The sequence below is a fragment of the Chrysochloris asiatica genome, unplaced genomic scaffold, assembly GCF_000296735.1.
Source record: "Chrysochloris asiatica unplaced genomic scaffold, ChrAsi1.0 scaffold00320, whole genome shotgun sequence".
In the NCBI taxonomy this organism is placed as follows: domain Eukaryota; kingdom Metazoa; phylum Chordata; class Mammalia; order Afrosoricida; family Chrysochloridae; genus Chrysochloris; species Chrysochloris asiatica.
Window position 1 is genome coordinate 2,982,116 of NW_006408838.1, and position 5,917 is coordinate 2,988,032.

At 41.8% G+C, this 5,917-nt stretch overlaps 1 pseudogene; it reads right to left on the reverse strand.

The window, feature by feature from the left end:
• Positions 1-3,990: 3,990 nt before the first annotated feature.
• Positions 3,991-4,785, reverse strand: LOC102841192 (annotated as a pseudogene).
• Between the last annotated feature and the right edge of the window lie 1,132 nt (positions 4,786-5,917).

The following is a 5,917-nucleotide window of genomic DNA, read 5'->3' on the forward strand; positions in this document are numbered from 1 at the left end:
CCCCTGAGCCTGCTTGGTCAGGTATTCTGTGTTGTTGTTGGCGGAGCTCTCTGCTATACGTTCACCCTATCCGCCATTTTGTTTGTTCTCCCCAATATCACTGATATCTTATGTGAGTGAAGTTTTACTGAGGTAACACAGAAACGGCTGCCACCATACATAGACAAAGAACTCCCAGAGGTTCAAGCCGGATTTAGAAGAGGACACAGAATGACGGATATCATTATTGATGTCAGATGGATCGTGGCTGAAAGCAGAGAATACTGGAAAGATGTTTACCTGTGTTTTATTGATTATGCAAAGGCTTTCAATCTTGTGGATTGTGAAAAGCTATGGACAACATTGCAAAGTATGTGCATTCCAGTACACTTATTGTGCTCATGAGGAACCTGCACATTGACCAAGAGGCAGTTGATCAAACAGAACAAGGGTACACTAAATGGTTTAAATTTAGGAAAGATGTGTCCCAGGGTTGTATTCTTTCATCATACTTATTCAATCTGTATGCTGAGAAGCTGGGTTAAATGAAGAAAAACATGGCATCAGGATTGGAGGAAGACTCATTAACAACCTGCGATATGCAAATGATACAACCTTTCTTGCTAGAAAGTGAAGAGGACTTAAAATACTTACCGATGAAGATCAAAGGCCACTGCCTTCAGTATGGGTTGTACCTCAACATAGAGAAAACAAAAATTCTCACCACTGGATTAATAAACAACATCTATATAGATGGAGAAAAGACTGAAGTTGTCAAAGACTTCATTTTGCTTGAATCAACCATCAAAATTCATGGAAGGAGCAGTCAAGAAAACAAAAAACGTACTTCATTGGACAAATCTTCTGCACAAGATTAAAGTATTGAAGAGCAAAGATATCAGTTTAAGGACTAAGGTGTTCCTGACTCAAGCCACGGTATTTTTCAATAACCTCATATACATGTAAAAGTTGGACAGTGAATAAGGAAGACTATAAAAGAACTGATGCTTTTGAGTTATGGGGTAGAGGAGAATATTGAAACCACCATGGACTGCCAAAAGAACAAACAAATCTGTGCTGGAAGAAGTACAGCCAGAGTGCTCCTTGGAAGCCAGGATGGCCAGAATTCGTCTCTCAGACTTCAGGCATATTGTCAGGAGAAGCTAATCACTGGAGAAACATATCCTGTTTGGTAAAGTGAAGGGTCAGAGAAAAACAGGATTGAGATGGATTGGCACAGTACCGGGCAATGGTCCTTTCTGTTGTGTATAGGGTTGCTGTGAGTCACTACTGACTAGATGGCATCTAACAACAACAACAAGAACTTGATGAATATAAGACAAATTCATTATCTTGATTGTGTTGATCGTTTCATGGGATTGATGAATTTAAAATATGTTCACAATGTGTTTTATACTTCTCCCTTGAAGATGTTTAATCTAATTCCTCTCCACTTAAGCACCAACTGAGCTTAGTGAATTGCTTCCAATGAGTAAAGTGGAACTGATGATAATATTCAGAGGGCAGGTGACATGAGGCACAACAGTTTCTTCTGTGTTAACTCCCATGTCTTGATGAGGTAAAGTAACTTACAGCCTCTTATGCACAGTAAGCAAAGAACTGAGGTCCTCTGCCAACAGCCATGAGCGTGCACCATCTTGGAAGTCAATTCTTCAGCCCTAGTCAAGGCTTCAGATGACTAGAACCCCTTCTTACATCTATTGAAACAGCATGAGAATGCCTGAACGTGAGCCTGAATCCAAGCCTGAAACACCCAGCTAAGCTATTCAAATTCCCCAAGTCACTCTGTTCAATCTACACTCAAGGTGATAGGAACTAAATTCTATATCTTGAAGGGAGGAGTATAAAAAACATTGTGAATATATATCAATCTCATCATAACCATGACACCAGCAACACAAAGAGAAATGTGAGTTTAAAATGTTTGTTTTAAACCACTAATTTTGGTAATTATTCATTTTATAGCATTAAATGATGAATACAAGTATATACATATATCAAAATACACACTTTACACATGCATAGATTGGTATTTGTTAGTTCTAAGTCAATAAAGCTATAAAATATGTGTTAACACTTAACACTGGTATGGCACTGTGAGTTAATGTGCTGGACTGCAAAGTTGGTTTGAACTATAAGGTCGGCTGTTCAACACACCAGTTGCTCCTTGGAATCCCAAACAGGCTTGCTATGGGTCAGAACTGACTTGATGGCACTTAACAACAACAATGTAATATAAAACTTAAATCCTATGACTTCTTATTGAAAGGGCATTTGGTTCTTTCTAAGATGACCAATCTGTATATTAAAGCTAGGTATGGAATTGACTTTTTGAAAAATAGATAAAAATCAATCAATCAATAAAAATAATTCCAGGAAAAAGAAATAAGAAAAGAGTTGAATGTCTATTTTGATGCTACTGTATCAACTTAATACTAGAACTAAATTTTCTATCATAATTTCTAGATTCATACCCATGTTAGCTGACAAGGTATTTTTCTTACTCAGTTTAGCAGTTCATGATAGACTAAAATGAAAATGTGAATATTTGACAATTCCTTTCTAACAGTAGGTGGAGATGGTTGAAATAACTACAATCAGTTCTTCACTATAGGAACTAATGGAGAAAAGAAGTAGCTCTGTAGGAACATAGAAAATGCTGTTTGATTTTGAAGGAGACTGGTAATCAAGAGATAAGACAAAATTGCTCCATGAAGCAGAACAAGTATCCTCCACTTGACTCCATTTTCATGGGACCTAACATACACTCACTTTTCCCCTCTGAGGCCTCGCACAATCAGAATCAAGTCAAACCAAGAAGCACTAGTATAATAATACAATTCTAAGTAGAAAGAAAAAAAACCAAAACTCAACATATCAACACAGGAGCTATGTTGAAAGGTGATTAATTTTTGCAAAGTGAAAGTTGTAACTCTCTTGTCCCGATGACACCTAGGTTCTGAATCATGGTGAAAGTATTCTTCTCCCTTCCCTCATCCACATTCAGTAACCGAATTATCTTCATCTCCCTCTGCACACACACGTATACACATTTCGATACATCCAGCATTGAAATCACATGGTTCTAAGTATCTGACAACTGTATCAGATTAAGGTGATAAAGCGGTGGCCTCAGAGAGAGAAGGGAGAATAAAGGTTAAAGGTGAACCAAGGAGCCACAGAGAAAATGGGAAAGAGAAAAAAGGCCTATTATTAAAAAGGTATTTGGATCTTTTTGAGATGACCATTCTGCAGATTTTCTCCAAGGGAGAGAGTCCCCAAACAGGAAAGTGAAGGCCACATGGTGCACTGTAAGTCTGGAGTGGGGAAAGTGAAGTGAAAGCCTCTATGATCCATTGGAAGTTCAGAAATGTGTTGAATAAAGCAGATAAACGATTCCCAAATTTCTACCTGTGGCGCCACAGTACAAGCACTCAATCCCACAGTTGGTTTGAACCACAAACTCAGTTGTCTAACTCATCAGCCACTCCTCAGAAACCTTATAACAGGGTCACTATGAGTCAGAACTCACTCCACGGCACTTAAAAACAACAAAAGAACCACAAGGATGGCAGTTCAAACACACCAGCTGCTCCCCAGAAACCCTATACTGGGTCTTTATGAGTTGGAACTGACTGGACGGAACTTGAGAACAACAACAAAGACCCTGTAGGGTAAGCACTGGATCACAACGTCTGTTTGAACAGCAAGGTTAACAGTTCAAACTCACCAGTAGCTACTTGGAAACCCTATACAGGGTCCTTATGAGTTGGAACTGACGACGACACTTAACAACAACAAAGACCCTGTAATGAGTTGAGATATAGGAATCAAAGTTGAATTAGAGAACTGTTTTATACACTTTCCTCCACTCCAAATACATGCTTAACTACTTAATTGCATTTTTTTTTGCCACTGGAAAACAGTTTTTATTGAGATCCCACCAGCTGCCCACAAGAAGCTCCTTATTCCTTTGAAATTCAGTCTTTCTTAGGTAGTCACATGACTGTCTTCCTGCACCGTCTTGAAGCAGCCGTGGCCAAAGTTGGAGGTGGTGTTGATGAACTTGAGGTCAATCTTCTCCAGTGCCCGATGTTTGGTATGTACCAGCAAGGACTTGCTCAGAGTGAGCACTCGCTTCTTGGTCTCCACCATGCAGCCTTTCATCATGACAAAGTCGTTGGTCACTTCACCGTTAGTGGACAAAACCACGCAGAGGGTTGATACTCTTGTCAGACAGATTGCAATCAGTGGAGGCATTGTTTTTGATCAGTTTGCCATCCTTGTTAAATTAATGATGGCCAATCTTGTAGATTTTCTTGTTGATCTCAGTGTGGTGGTGGTAGCCCTTCTGCCCAGCACACCTCACAGAGAAGGCCACATGGGAGAATGCCAGGCCTCGATACAGGCAACTTTGCGCAGGCCTCGGTGGGTCTTTCGGGGTAGCTTCTTGGTGTGCCAGCAGCTGGTGGCCCCTTTGTAGCTCTTGCCCTTGGTCACCCGCATGACGTCAATCATCTGGTCCTGCCCGAACACCTGGTTCACAGACACCTGCTACTCCAGCTTCTCCCAGGCCCAGCTTCTCAGCCACTGTGCCCCCGTTCACCTGGTTCTCTATCAGGTGAGCCTTCTTCTGGACGTGGGCAATGACGCGGGTGACCTGGCAGTACTTCTCATGCTGCTGAAGTCGTTCTCCAGCTGTTTTTTGCCATCGTCACCCTGCCACTTCTTGCAGTACTTGGTGAAAGCCTTCTTCTTCGATTTATGCCATTTCTCTGCCGGCATGTTTCGACAACAAAATGGCTCAAAGGAAGTTTTCTGTCCCCCAAGCATGGCTCCATGGGCTTCCTGCCTCGGAGCGCAGCAGCCAGCAGCGTGGGAAGGTGAAGAGCTTCCCCAAGGATAAGGTCTCCAAGTCTGTCCACCTCACAGCCTTCCTGGGCTACAAGGCCGGCGTGACACACATTGTGCTCGAGGTCGACAGGCCAGGGTCCAAGGTGAACAAGAAAGAAGTGGTGGAGGCTGTGACCATGGTGGTGGTCAGCATCGTGGGCTACGTGGAAACACCTCAAGGTCTCCGGACCTTCCAGACTGTTTTTTGCTGAGCAAATAGTTTTTAATAATAAACTTAACCACAGTCCCCTTGAAGAGAACAATATGTAGAGCGCACATTTCAACTATCAACAGTGTCTGTGTAAGAACAATGCCAAGTGTAAGGAATATACAAATCTCTGTGGATATGCAAGTCACTGTGCAATGACTTCACTAACGATTAAATGGAAGTTAACAATATGGTAAATGACTCTTGCTTATATGAGAACAAGTGACCTGGGTTGTGAAAAAGTTCAGTTGTTTTTATACATCAGTCTCAACTACACATAGATATGTTCAACTTTTATGTGAATATCCATAGGTAGTCAATGCCAATAGCTCGGTTTTGGAAGAAGTGCAGCCAGAGTGCTCCTCGGAGGCCAGGATGGCTAAGCTTTGTCTCTCATACTTTGGACATATTGTCAGGATGGAACAGTCGCTGGAAAAGGATGTCATGCTGGGTAAGATAGAGGGTCAGAGAAAAAGAGGAAGACCCCTAACGACATGGATGGGCCAGGTGGCATCATTGATGGACTCAAGTGTGGCAGCGGTAGTAAGATTGGCCCAGGATCGAACATTGTTTCGTTCCGCTGTGCATGGGGTCGCTATGAGTCGATTCCAACTCGATGGCACCTGACAACAACAACAAGTCAATGCCAAATATTTAGTCATTGAAAACCTTATGAATGGCAATGGAACACTGTCAGCACCAGAACTTATTGTTGTTAAGTGCTGTCCAGTTGATTGCGTCCCAAAACGGTCCTGGGCCAAGGCCATATTTTCCAACTACTGATCCTGCCTCTTTGTTTCCAGCCTCTGTATTAAT